The sequence below is a fragment of the Rhinatrema bivittatum genome, chromosome 10 (assembly GCF_901001135.1).
Source record: "Rhinatrema bivittatum chromosome 10, aRhiBiv1.1, whole genome shotgun sequence".
Classification (NCBI taxonomy): Eukaryota; Metazoa; Chordata; class Amphibia; order Gymnophiona; family Rhinatrematidae; genus Rhinatrema; species Rhinatrema bivittatum.
The window spans coordinates 56,777,272-56,803,241 of NC_042624.1; the positions used below are offsets into that span (position 1 = coordinate 56,777,272).

A 25,970-nucleotide genomic window follows, 5' to 3' on the forward strand; every position below is an offset into this window, starting at 1 on the left:
AAATATTGGTACAGAATATCCCTCTGGCTCATGTCCTACTAGAATAGAGCAATCTGCTGGGTTGGCCTGAGTATTTCCCTTTCAAAAGCGTGAGTGTGCATGTGTGTGTGCACACTTCCTACTGAAGGTTCACACACTACAAAAAAGGCTGTTGCCATCAGTTTGCAGCATAAGTAAGTTTCCCATTGATCAGAAATACTGTACTACATGGTTTTGAAAATTGTCAGTAAGCAGTCAATTTGGCTATAGATAGACCATCACTATGTTTTTGTTTGTTTGATACCATGACTTTAAAACCCCTACGTATGCCAAAGGCGGGAGATAAGTGCGGGACTCAGCCCAGCGCACGGGTAGGTACATATCTCCCGATATTTTCACAAATAGCAAAAAAGGGGATGGGGGAGTGGGCAGGCTGAGTTTGTGGCATGATGTCTGCACGTAAGTATTTACACGCACCAATGCACGTCGGGGGCCCTCCCACGTGACTTCACTTCCGCTATGGACGGCGTATAAGTAATAAAATAAAAACTAGGCTAATCAGTGGGGTTTTAAGGGTTGGACCTAATAGAGTAAAAGGGAGAGAAGTTGGCTAGGGAGTTTAGGAAGTCCTCTCCTTTACTGGAGTGAACTGGGAATGAACTGAGGTGACAGGTAATTGCGTCGGTGAGGATATCTATGAAACTTCCATCCCCTTATGTGCTCGAGTCAGCATTTGTGCTCACATGTGCAGGTCAAGATAAAGTCAGGCACCCATGTAAATGCATATAGCTGATTTTATAACATGCGTGCGTATGTTATAAAATCGCTGCATCCATGTGTGTGCCGGCAAACGTGCACAGGTCTTAAAATGTTCCTCTAAGTTTCCTCCTTTCATTGAATGTTAGAGAATTAATCTGCTTTGCACACTGCATACTTCCTTTCTATCAAATGTTTAAATATTCCTAATATTTCCAGTATATGCATGTATATGGCTGAAAGTTATATATAGATGTTATACAAAAAACGTTATTTGCATATAAAAGCACAGTAAATATTCACATCTATCAGCTGAATTTATACCAAAGTTATTGATAGGAGACTTAAAAGAGGAGCTCCCAGCCATCTTTGTGAATTTTGAGTTCTTTTAGAGCCTGATTCATCAAGGTTTTCCCATAGACACAGAATGACAGAAAAGCACTAGTGAATTGGACTCTTGCAGATGAGTTCATGAGTTACCATTCCATATGGGCTTTGATAAGAAAAAAATAAAATTAGCAGTAACCATTGCTTATTAATGATTTTTGCAATAAATGCAACTTCCCATTGGTATATAATAACTAACAGATACCATAATTTTACTTAATATAAAGCACTGACATGAAGCAATGCATGGTCATTTGAAAGCAAAAGTTCCCTTTTGGCTATTTTTAAAAGAAAACTATATCCTCCATATACTGTGCTGTAATTTGGAAAGCACTGCACACATGGCACATGCTTATTTGTATCTGTTTAAAATTGTATTGTCAAGTTATTATTTTTTTAAGTTCAATTCATGTATATTCATAGAAGCAGCCATGTTAACATCATGGTCACAAATTCAGTACTGCAATTAAAGGTATCACAAACCTCCAGGAATTCAGGTTCTCGCTATACAGCAATTCTAAATATGCACTACAGAATACAATCTATTGCAATTTGCAGCATGAAAAGGCAGCTCAATCAGCTGGAAAAGAAGTGAAACTTGTCAATGATACCTACTCCTCATCAGCAGGCAAAATAGAAAACGTACTCATATGTCTGAAGAATAAACCTCTGTGGTCTCATCATCATTGGAGAATGTTTCCTTTTGCTCAATGAAAAGGTATTACACCTTGCAAAGAATCCAGTCACAAATTATTTTCTGTCACCTAGATCTAATTGATTCATATGAGTTATTTCATGAATGACATGTTAAGTAATATGAACCAATTAGATGCAATGCTTATAATAACGGAGATAAGGTTCAATAGATTTGTGAGCCTAAAATTGGAAGTCGCATGTGTAGGTAGCATGTAGGTGCGTGGTATTATTTTGTAAAAGCCTGTTGTACGCACGTACTAGCAGTATCATGCATAAATATGTTTGCACAATAAGAGAGTGTTTTAGGGGTACCCTGGGATGAGGTTTTAAAGTACCCGCATAAATGGATATTTTAGAAGCGAAGCATACAGATGCATTATACAACTTATGTGCAAGCTTTTACACCTCCTATTTAACTCATGAAAACCAAATGTTACGCCTGTTTGGTCTGTAGTTTATTGGGCAGGGGATCTTGCTGAACTGGTGGCTGGAAGCCTACGCACAAGTATTTGATAAGTATTTACTATATTGTTCAGCTCTGTAAAATATATGCCTCCACGCATACATTCAGTATTATTGCACTCACATGATACACATTTTTAGGGGGTAAATTATATACGTGCACTGTTATAAACCAGTTGTTAAAACCTTGTCAGTCCCTGCTATGCACCTAGTTTTACTGAATTTATACACATAGGGGTAGATTTTAAAAGGAGTGCGCACGCACATGTACGCCCGATTTTATAACTTGCGTGCGCAAGTTATAAAATCAGGGGTCGGCGCGCGCAAGGGGGTGCACAATTGTGCACCTTGGATGCGCCAAACTGCGCTGCCTTCCCCTGTTCCCTTCCCCCTAACCTTTCCACCCCTCCCCAAAATTGTTAGCTTACCTTTTGCACCTGCCTCTGGGCAGGCGCAAGTTGCGTGCGCCGGTAGCCTGCTGGCACGCGATCCTTCGACACAGCGGCAATGGCCGCTGTGGCAGAGGCTTCTGGCCCCACCCCGCCCACGGACCACCCCTTTAGTAAAGCCCTGGAACTTACACGGGTCCCAGGGCTTTACTGGCATCGCCAGGGCTTTTTAAAATAGGCCCAGCTCGCATAAGGCCAGTTACATGCGTAAATCCTCTGGATTTATGCGAGTACCTTTTGAAAATCTGGCCCATATATTTCACTGGTAATCCTTCAGGGACATTTTGACCAGATTTTTCTGGCTTTTGTATGGTGTGCTGAGCCTTCCTTTTATTCATATTATTAGCCTAAAGTATTGAAGAAATGTTAGGCTTTTCATTCTATTCAAACAGAGGCCTTTTTCAGTGTTTAAACTGTTTCTTTCTTTTAGCATAGCCCCACCTGTAACTCGTGAGCCTCGTGGTGAATATAAGATAAGAATGATAGAGAGATGTGGGTGCATAACATGATTTATTAGTGTGCTGGTCCGTGGATATTGATAGTTTTTGAACATTCTCCTCTGTGAGCGGGGGGAAACTTGCAGCTTAACAATGTTAGTATTCAGCAGCTTCCCTTTCTACCTTCACAGTTGCTTCCAATCTTTGGGCCGCTTCTTTGGTCAATGTCAGCCACATGCAAGAGGCAAGTGAGATTCAGTTTGTATTTTCCTGGGAATTCATCAGCATTTATTATAATGAACAAAAATGGGAGAAATTCAGTGGAAAACTGCGAGTCATTTTCTTTCACTTAGTTTTCTCCCATTTTTGTTCACTGTAATAAACACCGATAAATTTCTGGGAAGAAAAAATAAAATGAAAACTGAAAATGAAGGTCCCTACCTGTAGGTTACCTCCACCGCTAACGAACAGTCAGGTCTAACTGCAAACCTGTGGAGCTGACAAGTCCTTTAAATTTCCATGCACTCATTCTGTTTCACTTCTAGTGCACACACGTTTCGGATGCGCCCTAGGGTGTGTCTCTTGAATCCTTTGGTCTATTGGGAAAGCTACTGGAGGAAAGCAGGGCTTCTGCTTTTATGCTGGGAGTGAAGACCAATTTTGACGAGTGGATCAATAAACTTCAATTTGGATTTCAGGCCCTAGAAGGAACACTGGGCTATTAGCGAAGACAATCCGGCTTGCTGGAAATCTCATTTTCTCCATCATGCTGAAGAAGTTAAATGCAGATATTACCTCCATTATGATCTGTGCAGCTGTTTTGGCCAGATAATGACTTGTGAGGAAGAGCTGATTGAATTTCATGCTACTATTACTGAATTAGTGCACTACACTGTGGATGTTATGGGACTTCTGAGCTGCTAATCTAGCTGTTTGGTATTTCATTGCCCTTAATAAAGGCGTCAGATTGTTACCATCCAAAGGACTTATTCTGACTCAATTTCCTGGGGGTGGGGAGAGGTTCATTGAGGAAGGGGGTTGAAACATAGAAACATACAAAATGGATGGCAAAAAAAAGATGACACGGCTTATCTAGTCTGCCCATCCGCTCAACTAATTAAGCTTTACAGCTCCCATCACACCCTCAGATATCCCCTGAATTTATTCCATGCTTTCTTGAATTTAGATATCATTTTTGTCTCCACCACCTCCAATGGGAGACTGTTCCACACATCCATTGCCCTCTCTGTAAAGAAATATTTCCAGATTACTCCTGAGCCCTACTCCCTTTCACCCTTGTCCCATGACTCCTTGTTCTGGGGCCTCCTTTCCATTCAAAGAGGCTGGTTTGCTGTGCATGGAAACCTTTGAGGTTTATAAATGTATCATACCTCTTCTATCCTGTCTTTCCTGTAGGGTATATATGTTTAGATCTTTCTGTCTATCCCCATATGCCTTAGAACAAAGAGCATTTTAGTAGCCACCCTGTGGACTGACTCCATCCTGTTTATTTCCTTTTGACGGTGCGGTCTCCAGAATTGCACACAGTATTCCAGATGAGATCTCACAGAGGCAATATCATCTCCTTTTTCTGCTGGCCATGCTTCTCCCTATGCAGCCAAGCATTTTTCTGGCTTTTGCTGTTTCTTTATCCACCTGTTTGGCCACTTTAAGATCATCAGATGCAATCACCCCCAGATCCTGCTCTTCATTTGTGTTTAGATTAGAAGAATTTCACCTCCAATATTGTACTTCTCCTTTGGGTTTTTGCAGCCTAAATGCAAAGGGACTGGTTTGTTTGCTATTAAGGCCACCAGTGCCTACTTGAATCAGATTTGTTACAAAAGCAATTCCAAGGGCTTATAGTTCCTTAGCTTACACTCTATGCTAGGGATATGCAATCTCAAAACTTTTGGTTCACTTTGTTTCTTTGAGGGTTTTTTTCTTTTTTGGGAGGGTTGTATTTTTATTCAGTTTGTTTAACCTTTTTTTTCAGTTCAGTTCATTTACCAAACCACAAAAAAAGCATTAAATAAGAAAGAAAATTCTCAAAGCAAAAATTTAAAAAACCCTGAACTGATTTAAAAAAAAAACAAAAAAAAAGTTTTTTATTTATTTTTTTATTTGGGCAGGAGGAGCAGCTGAAGCCTGTCCTAGGGCTACTGATTGCTATGCTGATTTGATACTAGCATCAGGCTCCAGTTGCACCTTTTGCTCATTTTTTTGCTTTGAGAATTTTTGTCTTATTTAATTCTTTTTGTGCTTTGGAAAATGAACTGAACTGCAAAAAAAATAAATAAATAAATAAACAAGATCAGCAAGAAGTACCTCCCCCAAGTTTTGAAGTTCCTTGCTGTACTGGCACTGATTCAGCAGAGCAGCCATAGGATAGACAGTACAAGTAGAGAGTGTTTAAAAATAAATTACCCTCTGTGATATTTACCATGTTGGTAGCCTCTGCTTATAGACAGAATGAGGATCAGAAATGTGTTCTTAAGATCAAGCAAAGGCATAATAAGCTAAGTGAAGTTAGTGAGGGTCTTTCATCATGAGTATCTTCTCACATATATATTTCTTGTGGCAAAACAAGCTATAAAAAGCGATGAGCCAGATATACCGAGCATTTAAAACAGGACAAAGCCCTAAGCGGGGCCGAGGTTGTCATCTCAAGTCAGTGAGGTCCATCTGCAAAGTGCACATCACCTTTTGAATCCAAGCTGCGCCATATATTTCTACATTGTCATGTCCCCCTTAATTCACTGCGTTGGGTAGGTATGTGCCTGGTAAGGTGATATACAAATAATAAATGAAGTACAAATCCAGACCTCTGGACAAAAATTTGTATCCTGCTAATATGAGCAAAATTTATAAAGTTCAAAAAGGATGAATGGAAAAGAATAGGCAAAAGGACCAGCAACTTCAGTCTCAGCATAGAGATTCGTAGTACACATTTTAGTTGGATTAGAATAAATCCACACTAACCTTTTAACACAGAACTAACACTTGGCAGCAATCCAGCAACTCGGCTGACTACCACAAGAGGAGATATCTGCCTTGAGTTTGTTTATATGAAGCTGCATGTTATTTTTAGCATTAGCTATTACAGCCTCTGAAATTGTTATTCAGTTCATGGGGAGAGAGTAAGAAAAATATTACCCTTACTGAAAATCTGCCAGTCCAGTTTTCTCATTGCAATCCAAAGAAGATGGAAGGTTTTATCTCACCAAGGAAACTGTCTTCTCCTCTCATTTACAAGGACAAACAGCAACAGATGTGGAACTCGGTCAGGGGACTGCGCTGTCTGCTCAGCAGTGCCACAAACTCAACCAAAATTTCTGCATAATTGGTAGAAAAATAGTAATTTGGTTTCACAAGGACTCTTGCATTCAAGGAAGACCTCAAGACAATTTATAGTCCTAGCACTTAGTGCGTGGAGTTGTGCACTGCATGACAGCTTCTGAAATGGAGAAGGGAAAATTAGTGCTAATAACATAGCAATCCTTCTTTACAGGGACTTTTAGCTAAACCAATATGAATTTATACAGTTTTTTTTGTTCTAGAAATCAAATAATGCTGCAATCATCTTTATGGCAAACAAATGTGTTGGTTCATAGCCAGGTTATTAGAAGGAGAGATCACTGCGGTGTCGCTCAGAGCTAAGTACAGTGATCTGTGAGCAGAGCTATTACTCAGCGGGAAAAGATGAAGTTAGAACACAGGATGTCGGAAATCTCTGTGACAATTTTACACTTGCTGCCGCGCTCCAAGCACAGTGCACATTTCTCCCAACTGGGGCCCTTTGTGTTTGTAATTACCATCATCCATAAGAAGGAACTTTTCCCCATATACACACACACACACACACTCTCTCTCTCACACACACACACACACTCTCACACACACACACACACACTCTCTCACTCAATTAACAGGACAGCTAGCCGGAGACACTCTCCCCTTCCTCCCACACCCACCCATCTACTTGAGATGGGCTGTGTATTTCTAACACTGGAACACAGCATCCCCCAAAGCGCCTCCCAAAATTTCAGAACTTTCAAGCACCTCCAAAATATTCTGCATTGCCTTGCTTTTCAGAACTTTCTCTCCTGCAACTTTTTCTTTGTTTAGCAGGTTTCCTTTCTCATGCCTCCTAGCTGTCTGTTCCCTTGAAATTAAACAGATTTAGACTCAGCAGCTGCAAGCAGGCAGGGCAGAAACCAGAAGGTTAGAACTGGCAGGAGGGAGGAGGTGTGAAGTGCATTGGCTAGGAAATTAAAGCCATAAATTTGAAAACATAGCAGGCAAGGGGGATGAAATAATATGAATGGCAATGCACTAACACTTCATCTAACATTCCTCTGCAGGCTTCAAGCTCATTTTCTTTTATTTCAAGGATTTCAGCTTACTTTTACTAGACTGGGGACAGGAAGAAAGAAAAGGCTGGACTGGAGGAATGGGGGAGGGAAGGAAATATTAGGGAGTGGAGAGGCAGGCTTTAGCGAGAAAAGGTAGGTTGACAGTCAAAGGTATGGGAGGGGGGAGGGCAATATTCAGCTGGTAAACACATGTTCACCAACGGAAATCTATTTGAATATTTCCCCTAAAAGGTATCAGCGGGGAACACACCCCCTCCTCATAAGCCTTCTTTCCTTTGGGAAGTAGGCTAAAAAGAACAGAAAAAAATTGTCCAGCCAGCCCCTTTCTCCCCAGCAACTTGTACCCTGTTGAAAATTCTTCCTGGGACAGAAGCCATCCCTGGTCGCTCCTGCCTCACCCGTGCTGAATTACAGATAGTGCCAGAGCCAGTCCCAGGCCGGTGCCATTTTCTATGGAAGAAATTAAACAATAGCACTGCTCTCAGTCTGCTGGCGCCATTTTTGATTGCAGTGCAGGTGTGGAGGGAGCAACTAGGGTGGAGGAGAACCAGGGAGTGGGGTTTTTTTTTTTTATTATTATTTCTTCTCCAGTTAGGCTGACATTTAAAAAAAAAGAAAAAAAAGAAACACAGGGGAAAAATGACACTTTTTTTCATTTTATTTAAAAAATGAATTGAATTGAATTGAAATGAAATGGAATATTTACCCTTTAGTTTCAAATGAATGCACATCCCTAGAACTCTCTCTACCCATTAGTAGCCACTTAAAATTTCAGGCTTCATTTACAGCCTGGGAGAACACAAACGTTAATACAGTAGACATGTACTTCCCCTCAAGTCTTTAAGCATTAGATTACAAATATTCCCAATGATTTTCCCATACAAGATGGGTCTCCCTCAAACCAATCTAGATCTCATGTTCTTCAACCCAGTCTATAGCACTATGAAACTTTTCCTTGTGAAGAAAAAGGCTGCAAACTTTAAGAAATGAAGGAAGGCCTAGATCAACCTATCTATAACCCAGGCTACCACTGAGAGCATAAATATGATTTCCCCATTCATGCTACCAGAAAAAATGCAATGAATACATTGAAACTTGCAATGAAAAGCAATCAATACTGTGATCCTAGTACAATTAATCCTTCAATGGGATACAGCCAGGGTTCTTTCACTTCTGTTTCCTACAACATGACAAGATGCAGATCTCAGATCGATAACTCATATTATTCCAAGGGTCAAACAAATCCACATACCCTATTACCTTCTTATCAAACAGTACCTCCCAAAATGGGAATGCAAAATATCATTTCAGTACATTAAAGTCAATCCTATATAAGATCTTCTATGGTCCGAAATACAAATGCACCTTCTAAAGCAATCCAGGGAGCCTAACTTTCAAACCTATACATGTTACTGTATGTGCATGCGTAAGTCGGCACTCGTAGATTTATCCTAGTATTTTATAAGCTGCGTCGTGAGGGCTGAGCAGTTTATAAAATATTGTGTACCTATGCTCAGAAAAGGAATGCATGTGTATTCGCAACCCAATGATAGGATTTACCTTTCCTACTTATTTTATAAACATGCATGCATATATTTTAGGTGCGCGCAAAAATATAACATGTATGCGTAAAAACAGGTATTTTGTAATGTGCATGTGTATAAATGCTTTCTTGTGCGCATACTCGAAATCAGCAGTTCATCGATACCTCCATAGGTTCACCCAGTCCACCTCCAGTTCGCCTAGACCTGTCGTTGCACTTCATCCTGAACCCCCCACCAGTTCACCCAGACCTCCCACCGAAAAGTTGCTGACAGCTGACAAGTCTGATTTTAATTGCGCAAGTCAATCAGTATGCATAAAATAATGCAAATGAGTCAGATCATTTATATGCGGATATCTCTTATCAAATAGCAACTTTTGCAAATACATCACCCTGCCCGGAAGGCCCTTTAGACCACCTTTTTTTTTGTGCCAGTAAATGTGCACATGCAACACCAAAAATACACATGTACTCGCAATGTTAATAATTTATTTATTTTTATATTCTGCTTTTCATACTTTTTTCAGTGCAAATAGCATATCCGTAAATACGGGCCTCTTATGTGTATATATATGCTAATTTTCTGCACAAAACTCCTTTGAAAGTGTAGTCAAAACATTGCTGAGTAGTCCTGATGCTAATAATTTTTTTTTTTTTAACAATTTCATAAAAATTGATACTTGCATGTGCAAAGACCAGCCAAAAAGATAAGAACTGCAGATGTACATGTCAAAACGGCTTCAACTTCAGAAAGCTTTTTGTTATTATACTCTTCCAGTTTCTTTTATCTTAAAGCCAGTAAAATACTGGGTCTGTTTTGTGAAACAGCAGTAGTGATGGTGCAGTGCCCAGTTCATGTGTTTGCTTTGGCTGGACAACTCTGCACTGAGCACCATTTAATCTAAGCCTGTGCTTTTTTGGAATAGATTCTCAAATGATCCCAAGCCTCATTCTACCACAGATGCACATTCAAGTCAGAGCTTGAATTCACTGGTTTAAGGAATTCTGTCTTTTTCTCTCTGCTCCTCTCTCTTCATATTCTTAGCCGGGATGCATCTCTAACACTTTCCAAATGTACAGAAATTTCTATTCTTAAATTCCCAAACCAACAGAACAGATCCTTATGATAAGTTAGCCAACTTCAGTTTTATTTCTGCTTTCTTCTGTCTTGGGACTAGAAATAAGTAGCCGCAACAACCAGTCTCTCTTTATAATCTGGAGAGCTTGTATGGCAAGTTTAAAACGGATCTTGTGTGCGTTAAATCAATTCACCATCACTGATGCAGTCTCCCACTACACATTAAAGTTTGCTGGGTTGGAAAACATGTACCTTTATCACAGCTTTGCATAGGACTTCTGTGTTATGTCCTCAAACTGCTCCTATCTACTTCTCTACTGGTGGTCCATTAGCAGACACACTTCCTGTCTTCTAACCTCTGTCTTTGTTTCCTCTGAGAAGCAATATTTTAGCCCTAATCTCTGAACAGAGGAAGAGATATTAATTGGTTCTTCCATATAATTCAGCATTGATCTTCTCTGGGCAGTGATGTGCATTCCAGAGTATGGGATCATCCTTTGCACACTGGCTCAATCTGCATCACAGCTGAAAACTATCTCTAGATAGCAGTTTTGTGACAGTTCTATTCTGCTAGAGAGGCAGGGATTTTTTTTTCCCCCCCCAGAAAATTAAGTTACCGAATAGAGGCTGGCGATTGTCCCCACCTTCTACTTTTTTGGGAAAAGAAAGCAAGGTTTGAAAAGTTCTGGGTCGGCATGACCTGGCAGAAAATCACCACTGCTGAGAAGAGTGAATTAGAGAAGGGAAGTAATGAGAACACACACAAGTTTGCTCCCAAAACAAATGTTGCTTTGTTAGTCGCCGTGCATTGCATCCCCGAGCATTATTCACTCTTTTTCCCAAATGCTGTAACCTCTCTGACACTTAGGCATGATCACGTTAGCATTAGCAATGCATTATTACACTACAGCGCAGGGAGGAGGAGTAGCCTAGTGGTTAGAGCAGTGGGCTACAAACCAGCGTTCAAGTCCCGCTGTTGCTCCTTGTGACCTTGGGCAAGTCACTTTACCCTCCATTGCCTCAGGTGCAAACTTAGATTATAAGCCCTCTGGGGATAGGGAAATACCTACAGTACCTGAATGTAAACCCATGGGATATCTCTGATCAAATGTCAGTATATAAAAATAAATAAATAAATAGTCCCCAGGATCCTTCACAGGCACTCCCTTGTCTGTGTGCCTTGTTCACATCACCACATACTTCTCCCTTTTAATTTATTCATCCTAAGTAGCATCAAAATTGTAGCTTTTTTTATCCCCACCTTTCTTTTAATTCCATTCATCATCAGAAGGAAGGGGAAAATTATGCCCCACCCTCTCCAGGGTGGTTCCCTCAGGGTCCCAGAAAGTCAACAACTTAGTGCCCTTTTTCTGAGAGTAATTTTCAAAGTCATTCCTGTGGGGAAAACAGTGCTTTACCCAAGAAATTGGCTTTTTAAATAAATTGTATTCCTAAGTGGGGGTAGACTTAGGTGTAAAGAACCTCTGTGCGAGTGAGTTTCCCTGCAGTGAAGAGAGGCATTCATGAGGGACGGGTTTGAAACTTATGGACATAGGGCCGGATTTTAAAAGCCCTACGCACGCCGGGCCTGTTTTAAAAAGGCCCAGCGGTGCGCATAAAGCCCCGGGATGCGTGTAAGTCTCGGGGCTTTACTAAAGGGGTGGGCCTGGTGCGGGTACGGGCGGGGCACGAGACCTAGTAATAGGGAGTTGCAGTAATTATTTGAGAAAATTAGTGTTTGTAAAATGGTGCGGAAGTCCTGGAATGTTAGTAGAGGTTTCAACTGATGTCATATTCACAGCTTGGAATATCCTGTTTTAATTTATTTATGTGCTTTGTCATTGTGATGTTCTCATTGATCTGTATTCCTGGGGTCCCGTACTTGTTCAGAGGGTGAAAATTACCCAGGTCTAAAGGTGGTGGTTTAACTATAGAGGGGTTTCTCCTTAGCCACACGATTTCATTTTTGTGTTTAGTGTTGGTTTAAGCTGCATCAGTTCTTGCTGTATAGCTTTCATGTGGGTAGCGAGTATTGATGCTGCGTTTTCAATTGTTTTGGCAAAAGGGATGTAAAACTGTATGTCATCTGCATGTAAGAAGTTGATTCCTAGTTTTGCTAATAGTGTACACAAAGGAAGCATATAAATGTTGAAAAGTGTTGATATTGCTGAGCCCTGGGGGACACCTGTATCAATAGGGAATGAGTCAGATATGTGGTTGCCCAGTTTGACTTGGAAAGTCCTATCAGCTAGGACGGAAGAGAATCATTTGAGAACATTTCCATCTATTCCAATTTTTTTTCATCTGATGGCATAACAATGTATGGTCCACAGTGTCTAAGGCTGCTTTTAAGTCTATTAGAACTAGGATATAAGATTCATCATTGTGGAACCCCTGTAGTACAGGGTCCATTAAAGATATGAATTTATCTTTCATCAATAATCCAAATATTAGCACAAAAAAGCCTCTCTCTCAATTCAAACAAAACAGAACTTCTCATAATCTGCCACAAAATGAACAAACAAATCAAGGTAGAAGAATTGAAAAATTCTAAAAGATTTCCCATCTCAAATGAAGTCAAAGATCTTGGAATCCTGCTTGATAGTGAAATGAACTTAAAAAGGTGGATAAACAATATAATCAAAGGTGGCTATTTTAAACTAAATGTTTTAAAAATATTAAAACCCCTCCTACATAAACAAGATTTCAGAACAGTGGTGCAAGCTCTCATCTTCTCAAAAACTGACTACTGCAATGCTTTAGTATTAGGCCTACCTGCTTCTTCCACCAGACCACTCCAATTTCTACAGAACTCAGCAGCCAGAATTCTAACAAACACTAGGAAAACTGAACATATGACTCATTTATCATATTCAGTTGAAAACATTATCATTAATCCATAAGACACTTTATAATGACAAAGTTGAATCGCTTACCGCCGCTTTACATTTCCATACCCCTGAAAGAGCCACTAGTTCAGCGAATAATGGGACATTACCAATTCCATCCCCTAAATCAGCACACTTAAACACAGAGAAAGAGCATTAGCCATTGCTGGGCCACAATTATGGAACTCTCTACCGCAAAACCTAAGACTTGAAACAAACACTAGAACCTTCGAGAAAGGAATCAAAACTTGGCTATTTCTACAAGCTTTCCCTTAACTATATAATTCAAGTTCATATTTTAACAATTTTCATATTAATTTTAGATGTTTTTTTAAAGAATTTTATATGCTTTTATTCAGTTTAAATGTTTTATCCAGAATTTTATGTATTTTATGACTATGATTTATATTTGGAAATTCAAATGTTTTTAATTGTGCATTTGATAACGAGTTGTAAACCGATGTGATGAACGTCGGTATAAAACGTCGGTATAAAAAAAACCAATAACAAATAAATAAATAAATAAATAAATATGAGTAGCTTCTGTTGAGCGATCTTTTCTGAATCCAAATTGATTTGTGTATAGAATATTGTTGTCTAAGTGGGTTTCCAGTTGAGATAACACTTTTTTCTAGAACTTTTGCAACAAAAGGCAAGTTGGATATTGGTCTATAGTTGTCCCAATAGTCAATTTTGCCAGTTTTAATTTTTAGTATTGGTTTGATCACAGCTTGTTTCACTCTATTAGGGACAAATCCTTCAGAGAGTGAGTGGTTGATTTTGGTTGTGATTGTTGGAGTGATTACGTTATGTATTATTTTCAAGGAACTCACTGGAATTGGGTCTAGTGGGTGGATAGCTGGTTTAATTTTGTTAATGATTTGATTTACTTCTAGTTTAGTTACAATGTTGAATGTGTTCCATTTAGGCTGCCCATGCTTTTCTTCAGGTTCTTTAAGCTCAACGTATGGGATCCTGTTTCCTTCCACCAGAAGCTAGGACACCAAGGTTTGGAGCACTTGGACTGCAGGGAGGTGAACCCTCAGTGCCAATTAGGTCAGGGGTGTGTGGAGCATATCCATAGTGGAGGGAGTCTGTCTTCATTATAGATCCAGTGAGAAGTTCAATGAACCAGTGAAGTGTAAGACGTATGTGAGAAGAAGGTGTCTAAGGAGCTGGCACTTGACCAGAAGAGCATCCAATCTCTCTGAGAAAAAAGAGAGACTGCTTACTTGTGGTCTCTGAAGAAGCCTCTATCCAGAGAGAAAGAAAGGCTGAGAGGTCCCAGAAGGTCTAGAAGATCTTTCAAAATGCATTTTTTTAATATCTACTTGATATGACCCATAACCTGCTACCACCTTTCTAAATCTTTTTTTTTTATGGACTGATCCACTATCAATATTCAATGAATTAACTTTTGCTGGTACAGCCAAACCATGGTCTGGATATTTGCTTATTTAAGAAGTAGCTGTGTTTACAGAGTGTGCTGGACATTGGAAGAGGAACACGAGAAATCCACAGAGGTAGGCCTTTGAAGCTTGTTTTACTCTCACCCAACACATTCCCAGGTACCAAGAGAGGTTTATGCCTGCACCTCGCCATTGAGACAACCTGGTTATCACCACAGATGGACACCAGAGCTACACATGCTATAGCATTTTGCTCTTGCCCTAAGTATGATCTTCACAATTGTTTTCTCATTCTTTTTCATCAGGTTCCAGGAACGTGCTGGTCTTTAATATAGTTTGAACTGGTATACAAATTCCCCCATGTTCTGGTTTCATTTTATATATTGGTAGATCTTCAAAAGGTATTCTTTCCACCAAATAAATATTTGTATACCAGAGAGAATCCACTTGGTTTCTTCATCAACTTTCAGTGGGGTTGCCTTTGCCCATTCATTGAATTGCTCCTTTGCTTGTCTTGACATTTAGTTGTATTTTCACAGGTTGCTCCAATTTCTGTTTGAAAAGATTATCCCTGGGGGTTTGTTCCAACTGTTGCCTAAAAGGCTTCTCTTTCCACTCTTCTTGGTCTAATGTTTATGATTCAGTTTTGTGTGCCAATCATGACAATGTATCTGCATTTTTATTTTTGCATTCACACTAAAATTTGATAGAGAAGTCAAAATTCATTAGAGATATCCACCATTGTTTCATGGCTCTTTCCTAAGCAGTTTGTAGGTAGACCAATGAATTAGCAAGTAAAATGAATGAAATTATTGCTCATGTTTTCCATAACAGTCCAAAGAAAAGCATGAAATTCCAGGTAAAATGTGCTATAATTGTCTTAATTTCTTTCAGTTGGCTGTAGACCCTTACTGGAGAATGCTATAACTGTCTTTTGGCCATCTTCTTATGATAATACTGCACCCAGACCATTAAAGTATAAATCCAGAATGGTCACATGTAATCAGGATAACAACAGAAACAATGTTAGATTTTCTTTGAGGATGATAAAGAAAGTCCTATTTGTCTGTCCCAGTGCGTGACTGTCACATAATACCTCCACACTATACCTAATACCCACCAGTAGTTAAATCTTGATCATTTGAGGATCCCAACAAGCACTACATAGGTCTCATCTATATCTACATATATGTTCATGTCCTGATAACTTTCTATCCACCAACTAGGTTCCCACTTGTCTCTAGGGATGTGTCCTGCCCAGAAGCTATTCACTGATTGTTTCTGGGCATGCTACATCATCACAAAATCTTAGGGTGGGGATGTCTCACAGTTTCAAGAAAGAAAATGTTATGATCGTGGACCCTTGGGCCGGCTGAGACGGTAGATGTAATACTGTGGGAACCCACAGGAAGCGTCACAGCCGGGAGGCAGCGCTGAAGAGACTCTGGAAAAGACTTCACCACTGGAAGCCCAAGGTCCCCCCAGGAGGAGCCCGTAGGAACCCGGGTCTCTTGGGCTTAGGCAGGACCCTATGCGACCAAGGATCCGGGCAGCATCCGGAGAGGTGGACGGAGAGGACAGCTGGGCCCAGGAAGCTGGAAGAGTCTTCACCCTCGGAAGCCCACGGCTCCCCTGGGAGGAGCCCGTGAGAACCCGAGCCGCTGGAACTTTGGAGAATCCTCTGGGCCAGCAAGTACCACATACCTGAGGTGGTGGAAAAAGCTGAAGTCAGAGTCCAAGAGCGAAGCCGGGTCAGAAGTCAGAGATCCAAACCAAAGCCAGGGACGAAAGCTGAAGACGAAGTCAGGAGACGAAGCCAGGTCAGAAGCCAGAAGACAGAAGACATACCAAAGCCAGGGGTGGAAGCTGAAGACGTAGTCAAGGAATGAAGTCAGATCAGAAGCCAGGAGTCAGCAGAGATGAACCAAAGTCCAACGCAGCAACTAGAGACACAGAGGGACTGTGCAAACCTCTTTGCAAGGTGAGGTATAGCTGCAGCTGCCGGGTTTAAATGGCCTGGCAGTGTCTGACGTCATCAGGGGCTGTTCCCGGGTTTTCCCGCGCTGGCCCCTTTAAGTCAGAAGCCCCGGCATGCGCGCATGCCTAGGGGGCGGGGCCAGCCGCGGATTGGCGCCAGCATTTCCCTTGCAGGGAGAACGCCATGGAGGGCCGTGTCTCTGGCCTGGGAGGCCGGAAGGAAGGCGTTCCTGCTGCCGGACCGGACGCATGGTAAGTGCATGTCCAGGGGCATGGCCCGGGACCATAACAGAAAACTTACACATCACACACTAAAAATTAGGTATGTGAATCATGTGATCGATCGTCTTAACGATCGATTTTGGCTGAGGGGGGGAGGGAAATCTGATCGTCATGGTTTTTTTGGTTAAAAAATCGTTTTATCGGGGGAGGGGGGAGGGCGGGAAAACCGGCACACCAAAACAACCCTAAAACCCACCCTGACCCTTTAAAACAAATCCCCCACCCTCCCGAACCCCCCCCCCAAATGTTTTAAATTACCTGGGGTCCAGTGGGGGGGTCCCGGCGCGATCTCCCGTTCTTGGGCCATGGCTGCGTTAATAGAAATGGCGCCGGTGGCCCTTTGCCTTTACCATATGACAGGGCAAAGGTAGCGCCGGCGCCATTTTGGTTCCTGGCACCCGACGTCACGAGTGCAGGAGATTGCTCCCGGACCCCCGCTGGACCCCCAGGGACTTTTGGACAGCTTGGGGGAGCCTCCTGACCACCACAAGACTTGCCAAAAGTCCAGTGGGGGTCCGGGAGTGACCTCCTGCACGCGGGCCGTATTGCCAATATTCAAAATGGCGCCGGTGCTACCTTTGCCCTCACTATATCATACGGGCCGGCGCCATTTTGGTTCCTGGCACCCGACGTCACGAGTGCAGGAGATTGCTCCCGGACCCCCGCTGGACCCCCAGAGACTTTTGGCCAGCTTGGGGGGCCTCCTGACCCCCACAAGACTTGCCAAAAGTCCAGTGGGGGTCTGGGAGCGACCTCCTGCACTCGCGCCGTATTGCCAATATTCAAAATGGCGCCGGCGCTACTTTTGCCCTCACTATGTCATGGTGAGAGACACATAGGTTGAGAGAACATTGCACAAATCTCATCTTTGGGTGAGTTTCCTCACTCCGAAGGTCATCAAATCTTCACAAGAGTGCACTGTTCTGTTAATACGTCATACTCTGCATGTCAAAGTGGCCCCTAACCCCTACACTAATGCATAAACCTCACCTCGAGTAGCTAGGTGGGCCTCCGATAGAGGTATAAATACCTACCTAGTATGAGGGCTTTATAGCTAGTCTCTCTTTCTCTCTCACTCTCTCTCTCTCTCTCTCCCTCTTTAAAATAGTGAAAACAGTTTTTGCAAAAACATTGCAAAGTGCAATAAAGCCATATCGCACGGCTTAACGCAAATGAAAATGTTGTAGTTAAAATCCACGTTACAACTGTGCTATATGGCGAAGCCAGCCCACTTGGCCAGAAAACCCAAACTCCTCCCCTTTTCCTAATTTGCAGCACACCATGCGTTATGGTGTTTTCGTATGCGATAAAGGTGCTTTTCATATGCAAAAATGTGATATAGCACTTTGATAAATGGCCCTCTATATCATTTAAAAATAACCTGTTATGGTAAAGTTAGCTGGGTACATGTACAGGTACCCAGATAAATTTAACCCTAACCATCTATATTCAAACATAGCCAGTCAGGTTTAAAAATTATCTGAAAAACATTACTTGGGCATCTTCACTCTTGTATATTCAGAGGGATGTTTATCTTGCTGAATTTTCTTGCTAACTTATCCAGTTAACTTTAGCCGGTTAAGTTATCTTTTCTTCTGCTTTTCTGATTACAGGTCTCAAAGGTATACTAGGCCTTGGTAACAGTAAGCAAAAGGTTACATATTATTCATAGTTTTATTACCCTAAGGGGAGTATTACTAAAAACTGGTTTTCACTGTGTATAGATTCATGCATTTAACCCTTTATGTACAGCTCTCTTATCCCAGCCCTGGTTCCTGAAATAAGAAAAGCATTGATTTAGTTTGGTATACTCTTTGGCTCACAGGTAAAAGGGATGGATACGCTATTCGGATTCTTATTTCAGGGACAGTTCCCTTGAGAAGTCTATTCATGGAAGGGGAATCCATCATTCTATAGACCACACCCCTGGGTGGGGCTACACAGTTAATAAAATTAACATATAAAACTGCTGTTTAGCCAGAATGGCATTATTCTTTTGGGGGTTAATTTTTAAAAGGTCTCAACACATAAAACTGGAGGTATGAAAGTAGCACATACTTGCACAAGGCCTATTTTGAAAAGTACGCTCATGCCAGCAGTGCAATTTGTAAATTTTAAAGGGAAAATATGAGGTGGTTTGGGGTATTCTAGAACAGGGTTTGAAAGTTCGCACACAGTATATGTGCATACATTACCAAACTTGTAGAAACACTTTTACACCTGCTAATTGAGACATGTAACTGAAATTGCATTTGTCTGTTGTCTGCAGTTTTGGGGTGGGAAATCTGGGCTATGTGGTGTGGGGGTCAGGATGAACTGGTGGAGGTCTGGGTTAACTGGCGGAGGCATTAGCAAACTGGTATTTAAAAATATGCATGCAAGTAAGTATTTTCATAAACAAAAGTGCATGCATATTTTATAAAGTGCCTGTTTTCTGCACATTACAATTATTTCACGTGTAAAATATATGCGTTTACTTTTGTAAAGTGTATATAGAAAGTACATGGCTCCCTACTTTAAAAAATGTTTGTATCCTGAAACATATGCATACAATTTCGGAATGGAGATATGTAATATTTTCTGAACTCTGCGGCTTCCACCACATAGTTTATAAAGTATAGGCATAACGCTCCCACTTCTGCATGGATCTGCTGACTTACACACGCTACTGAAAATTACTCTCCCTATGTTTAATTTTCTGCAAAAAAAAAAAAAAGCTGGCTCGGTTGCACCATGGAAACATATCACTGAGACTTTTCAATAATAACCAGTGGAACTCAGTGGACAGTATACTATCTCTCATGGTCTCAAGGCTTGGGAATTTCTGTACAGCTTCTATTTTCACTGGATCAGGAGCAATGCCTCGAGCTAAAATTAAGAGACCCAAGTAGATGTTGTGGCTTTGGCATTAAAATAAAACATTTGGCAGGCTGAATTTTTTAACTTACTGTCCTAGGCTTGATATAATCATCAAATGTCCCATGTGCTGATCAAAGCTCTCAGGGAGCAATTTTCAAAATAGCTCAACCACTTGCAAATTTTGTGGATGCCTTACCCTTGCAGACTTTGCACAAATTTTCTAAGGGAAGGTCTGAGTGTACTTGCCCTTTGCAGATGGCACTTGGGTGCAAACACTGGTGGTAGGACTTTGCATCTGCTTTCTTGTGTGGGTGAAATTTGACTGGGAAATAGAAAATGTGCATCTGAAAATACAAATGTGTGAGTGGTTTTCCTAATCCCTCCCAAAGCACAATACTGGAAATGTTTCCCCTTTACTTGGCTAAGCTTACACGCACTGTGGAACTCCATGCACGGTTTTAGCTGGGTTAAAAAGGGGAGCAATTTTCAGACAGCTTTTTTACCTGGGTAAATCAGTGTTTACCTGTGCAATTGGCTTTTCAAAATGGTTCTCCCAGAGTAGATGATAAAATCATCCAAGTGCAGAGAGATGGCTTCGATGTGGAGGTCCCTATGACAGTGCTGCTTCAGTCTTTGGAAATGTTCAAGCGCATTACAAAATCCAAAAGTCATCAACTGGATTTTGTAAACACCTATCAGGATGGTAAATATAGTCTTTTCCATTTCCTGCTTAGCCAGTGCTTGCTGCCAGTAATTGTTTCCTAAGTCAAGCGTGGCAAATCTGGCTGATATTTTAGAGCAGGCAGGTTTTATCCACCAGCGATAGTGGGCAAGCATCACAGTTTGTTACTGTGTTAAGCCAACAGTCCATATAAAATCTAGTTTGACCATTCTTCTTGATCAGGGACTGAAGATTTTGTTTATTTATAAATTCTTATATTCCACATCCAATCATGATTGGTACAGCTCACAGTGTTACATTCATAATTAAAGGACACAGACAAATACATTTTCATAAAAGTTATTATTAAATACAAATAACATAAAAGTGTAAAATATACAAAACTCAACATCATTGAAACACCTGCTTGAAGAATTCCTCCTTTTTCCATGTCACATATTTTGCTTACTGATTGGTACTGTGGAACTGGCCACTTTTTAATTAGTGGATGACTAGTGAAAATTCCATGTTCCACCCTAGAAGCCTTCCCGAAATCATAGGAAAGTTGTGAAACTGCTCTTCAAATTCCTACCACAGATGTGATAGTTCCTCAGCCTCAGCCTTAATGAGGCAGGTCAAATCCCACTTAAAGTTTGTCTAGCCAGAACTGCATTCAGTTGGCACCTTTTTATTCTTGACAAGCTACGTAGCCATAACAGCTACTTCCTGGGCTGTACCCTCATTCACCTCATCCATCTATCACACTTGCTGAAGTATGTTGTAATATAATAGGTTCAGTTCAATATAAGAGAAACACTCAGAAAGACTGAACCAAAACTGTTTTGATTAAATATCACAGAGCGATACTAGCCCAAACTGTATAAGCATGAAAAAAACATATCAGGGGCTGCAAATTGTTCAGGATATGAAACTTAGAAGAGGGAGTCATTTCACTGTGTCACCTACTTTAACTTGTTAAGGATAGTATTTATATATCTTTATTTGATTTTAAACCACCAATTTCATAAAAATGCTCAAGGCGGTCAGTACTGTGAATGAGTTCACCTACATTGTGAATGCTAGTGGCTAGCATTTCTTGAGCAATGACATCTCATCAGGTATTCGGTCACCAACAGCAATCAATTCATGAAAAGTCTGTAAGGATATTGGAGAGATTCTTAGTAATCAGCTGCCGGAGGGTGCTGTGGCTTACAGAGTCAGAACTGAACATGACTCAGACACTCTATACTGACAGTATCTTCTGATGGAGTCTCTGCAGAAATTGAGAATTTATAAAATGATATTCAGAGGGATAAATGTCCCAATGAATATCCCCAATTAATTTATCCTGCTACCTGTTGCAGGATAACTTTAAACCTAACCAGATATCTTTTGAATATTGCTGGCTAGATTTAAAGTTATCTGGCCTCATGTGGCCACATTATTAGCTATATTAAAAAAATATAGCCAGTTAAGTGGTGCTGCAGGATTTAAAAAAAAAAAAAAAAAGAGGTATCAGGCCTAGTGGTCCTAACATTTATCTTCCCATCTGAGCTTAACATATAGAGCCAAGCCTGCAGCCCCCTCCAAACCCCTCAAACTTATGTATTGCTTTATTTTTTATTTATTTATATGATCCGGTGCCTGTCTTCCCTCTCCCTGTCCCCGGTTCTGTCAAAATTTAATTTTAATTTGCTTTCCCAGACCCCCCCTCCCCCACTTCCTCTCATACCTATTCACCCCAAACCTAACCCCTGCTCCCTCTCAGTTATCTGAAATTTATTTTCTTCAGCCTGGATTGCGGTAGCAGCCTATTTCAACCTGGGTTTGGCATTTCTACAGCCGTTAGGGGAGAGCTAAACTGGAATCAAATGGTTCCAACAAAGCTCTCCTACGGGCCGATACAGTAAGGTGCGGTAGAAAGAGGTGCGTTAGTGCCCGGCGCACCCGCGTTTGCTGCACGCACAGTTCGGATCACCTACCGCTCAATAAAGTATTTAAATGGCATGCAAATGCAAGCCGCGTCCATCCCGCGTCCATGAAGCGCAATCCATTTTACTGTATAGGCGCTATACAGCGCCTATACAGCATCCTGGGTGCACTGGTACCTGTCATTTCAAATGACAGGTACCAGGAAGTGGATGGCTCTCCTACAGTCCCAAACCAACCCAATCCACAGAAAAAAAAATGCTTCTCGCACTTAGCCGCCCAGTCTGTGGGTTGGGTTGGTTTGGGACTGGGCGGCTAAATTTCGTCTCTCTCTGCTGGGGCTTGGATTGGGTTGGTTTGGTTCGGGACTGGGCGGCTAAGTGCGAGAAGCATTTTTTTTTCTGTGGATTGGGTTGGTTTGGGACTGGGCAGCTAAGTTCACCACACTAACGCAAGGATCAGGGTAGGCGGTAAATTAGTAGGTTAAAGACGAGGCAAGATAGCAGGTTAAAAAGGCGATAGTCAGGGAGCACTTTACTGTATGGGAGGGAATAGCTAATCGCATCGTTTACATACATATACATGCCGCGGGCAGAAAGGGATACGCGTCGAGTTAAAAAAGCGGTAAGAATCAGTAAAAACAGATAGTGAATCGCGGGTTAGACTTACGCGGCGAAATTGTGAGTATACAGCGGGTTAGAAACGGGGTAACTGCGGCCGCACTTTACTGTATCGGCCTGCTAGTGATGTAGAAGCGCCAGGCTGTCTACATTAATGCTATCATTAACCTAAGCCCTTAACTGCACCTTTTGGATTGATGATGGCTTAAATGCAGGTGTCTTAGTAAAGGCAAAGTGCACTACATTTAAAATGATCCAATTTGTATATTTGAGCATTATATCACTCATTTAGATTTTTAGCCCTGTTTATATTAATGTTCACAAAACCGCATTCCCATTAATGCAAGTGCAGTGCATTGATGGTGATTTTACACGTTTGTGTTAACTAACCCAGGCTTAGGCCTGGATTCACTAACACTGCCGGGCTTTCTGAATCCCGCAGTAACAGGGGGCGGGGGCAGTCCTGCGATAGCCGGCAGCGATCGCACCAAATAACTACACCATAAAAGGTGTAGTTATTTGGTGTGAAAATGACAGCAAAATGCGTTCCTTTTACTGTCTGAGAAGTCTTCACAGAGTCGGCCCCGGTGCCACCCTGACTCCTCCTCTTACGGGGCCGACTCCGCGCCGAGCTATCACACGCGTGCGCTAACTATCTAGCTATCGCACGCGTGCGATAGCTTTAGAAAATAACCCCCTTAGAGAGGGTAATTTTATATCATTGTGGGTATGGTGCAAACGCACATGCACACAGTCACCTGCACAAAATTATTCCTGCCCTTTACAGTACATAATTTTGTGAATTTCCACAGAATTTTAAAAATCAAAAGTATGCACATAAATTCAACTTCTACCCTAGCTCTGCCCCTCAGAAAGTTTCTTTTTGTGCAAATAAAAGTAGGCATTAAATTGAGTGATGCACATATTTTTGTAGGAGGCCATTTTCTGTTTGTTCCATTTGGAACTAACAGAAAATGGCCTCATTCACCTCATTTTGCACATGACTTTCAAACCAATGCACATCCCTAAATCACAGATGAAAACCAGAGACCATCTAAGTACTCCCTGTAGCTCTCTAAACATGTGAAGCCACTTGGCCTTCACCCAGTCTTTAATATCTGTTTATGTACTTATCTTCCAGGAATGCATCCAGATCTCTCTATGCTGCTTGCTGTGAGTACTTTTGGTGGCAGCTGATTCCACTGTTTAACTACTGTGATGATGCTACTATTTCAGCCACAGAGAACACAACCTGTACATCCACAAATTCTTCTCCTACAATCTGGGTTGACTTGCAGAAAAAATAAATGGGGATAGATCTGTGACTGTAGGTTACATAAATGAAGTCCTTGTGTGCCTCTGCAGACAATTCCTAGTGGGTAGATGGGATGGCAGACCCCAACCTCTGTCCATAGAAAGATGGCAAAAATGTCACACCCTCCTAGGGCTGGCTTTTACAAAAAAATAAACCAGAAGAAAATCAGCATGAATATCACATACAGTCCTGGAGCTGGCTTTAACAAAAAACTAGGCCAGCAAAAGAATAAGCACAACTATGATACCGATAGGCCAAAAGAAACCCAGCACAAATAGCACTCAGTTCTGGGGTTAACAAATCTACACCAGAAAACCGAACACAAATAGCACACAGTTCTGGGGTTAACAAATCTACACCAGAAAACCCAACACAAATAGCACACAGTTCTGGGGTTAACACATCTACACCAGAAAACCCAACACAAATAGCACACAGTTCTGGGGTTAACACATCTACACCAGAAAACCCAACACAAATAGCACACAGTTCTGGGGTTAACACATCTACACCAGAAAACCCAACACAAATAGCACACAGTTCTGGGGTTAACACATCTACACCAGAAAACCCAACACAAATAGCACACAGTTCTGAGGCTCGCTTTATTCATTTTGTATTCTTTCTTTTAGGTGCTTCAAAGTAGCTTACATTCAGGTACTTTAGGTATTTCCCTGGCCCCAGATGGTTTAAAATCTAAGGGCCTAAGGTTTCCCAGTGGAGTGAAGGAGTAGCCTAGTGGTTAGAGCAGTGAGCTACAAACCAGGGAAACCAGTGTTCAAATCCCAGTTCTGCTCCTTGTGACCTTGGGCGAGTCACTTCACCCTCCATTGCCTCAGGTACAAACAGATTGTGAGCCCTCTGGGGATAAGGAAATGGCTGAATATAATCCACTTTGAAGTGCAAAAATGCAGAAAATAAATAAAAATAGACAGGGAATGGGAGAAAAGCCTTAGTGAGTCAGGCCCTAAATTTGTACCTGAGGAAATGGAGGATGAAGTGACTTGCCCCAGTCACAAGGAGCAGCAGTAGGATATGAACCCTGGCTTCTCATTAATTAGTCAGCTACTCCTCCACACAGTTCTGGGACTCACTTTAAAAAAAACAAAACCTAGGCCTGAAGAAAGCCAGCAAAACAGCACACAGTTCTGAAATGGCAGCCTTTATATCGGGGTCTGCCTATGTGCCACTTCCCTCCTGTGCCGTGGGGTTTTCTTAACTTAGCAGTTTTGCCTTCCTTTCCTGCTTCAGACATATAAAAAAAAATCACAGCTACAGCCAACAACTGGCATAAAAATGGCTTTTTCTATGTTAAGATTGGTGTCTACCTGACTTCTGTTGCTGCCTGTTTATGTTGCTTTCTGCTTTCCACTTCAGACTGGCTCCTCCATGTCCATGGTTAAATAACAGGCTCCAGTTCCTCCAATCCTGGGCCTATGGGAAGAATTCCATCTCTTCCTCCTCTTCCTGTGGTTTCCTGTCTGAAGGAAGGCTCTGGATGCCCCGCCTCTTCCAGCTCTAGTGCTTCCATCCATGGATCCCCAGTCAATGTTCCACTCCTGGTCTTATGGAGGGGCGGAGCCCACCTCTCCTGTCCCTCTCTTCTACACATTTATTTACAGTCATTTATAATCCGCTTAGAAAGAACACCTTGTGCTAAGTGGAATTCAATAAAACATAATAAAAATACATTACATTACATAACAAAATCACAACTATTACAGTTAAAACAAAAATGCTTTCAGCTGCTTCAGAACAATTTGTAATCTGTCACACCATGTAAACCAATAGGCAGCTCATTCCAAAAAATAGGACCAATTATAGCAAAAGGTCTCTTTCTGGTAACTTGCAACCGGTAATATAGAAC

At 41.5% G+C, this 25,970-nt stretch overlaps 1 long non-coding RNA gene across 1 annotated transcript in view; it reads right to left on the reverse strand.

Annotated features, from left to right (window-relative positions):
• Positions 1-25,581, reverse strand: part of LOC115100345 — a 40,274-nt gene extending 14,693 nt beyond the window's left edge. The window contains exons 1-2 of the long non-coding RNA XR_003859042.1: positions 25,432-25,581; positions 6,391-6,623 (exon numbers count right to left, since the gene is read on the reverse strand). This is a non-coding gene — a long non-coding RNA (uncharacterized LOC115100345). The remainder of the gene's footprint in view (positions 1-6,390; positions 6,624-25,431) is intronic.
• Positions 25,582-25,970: the final 389 nt, after the last annotated feature.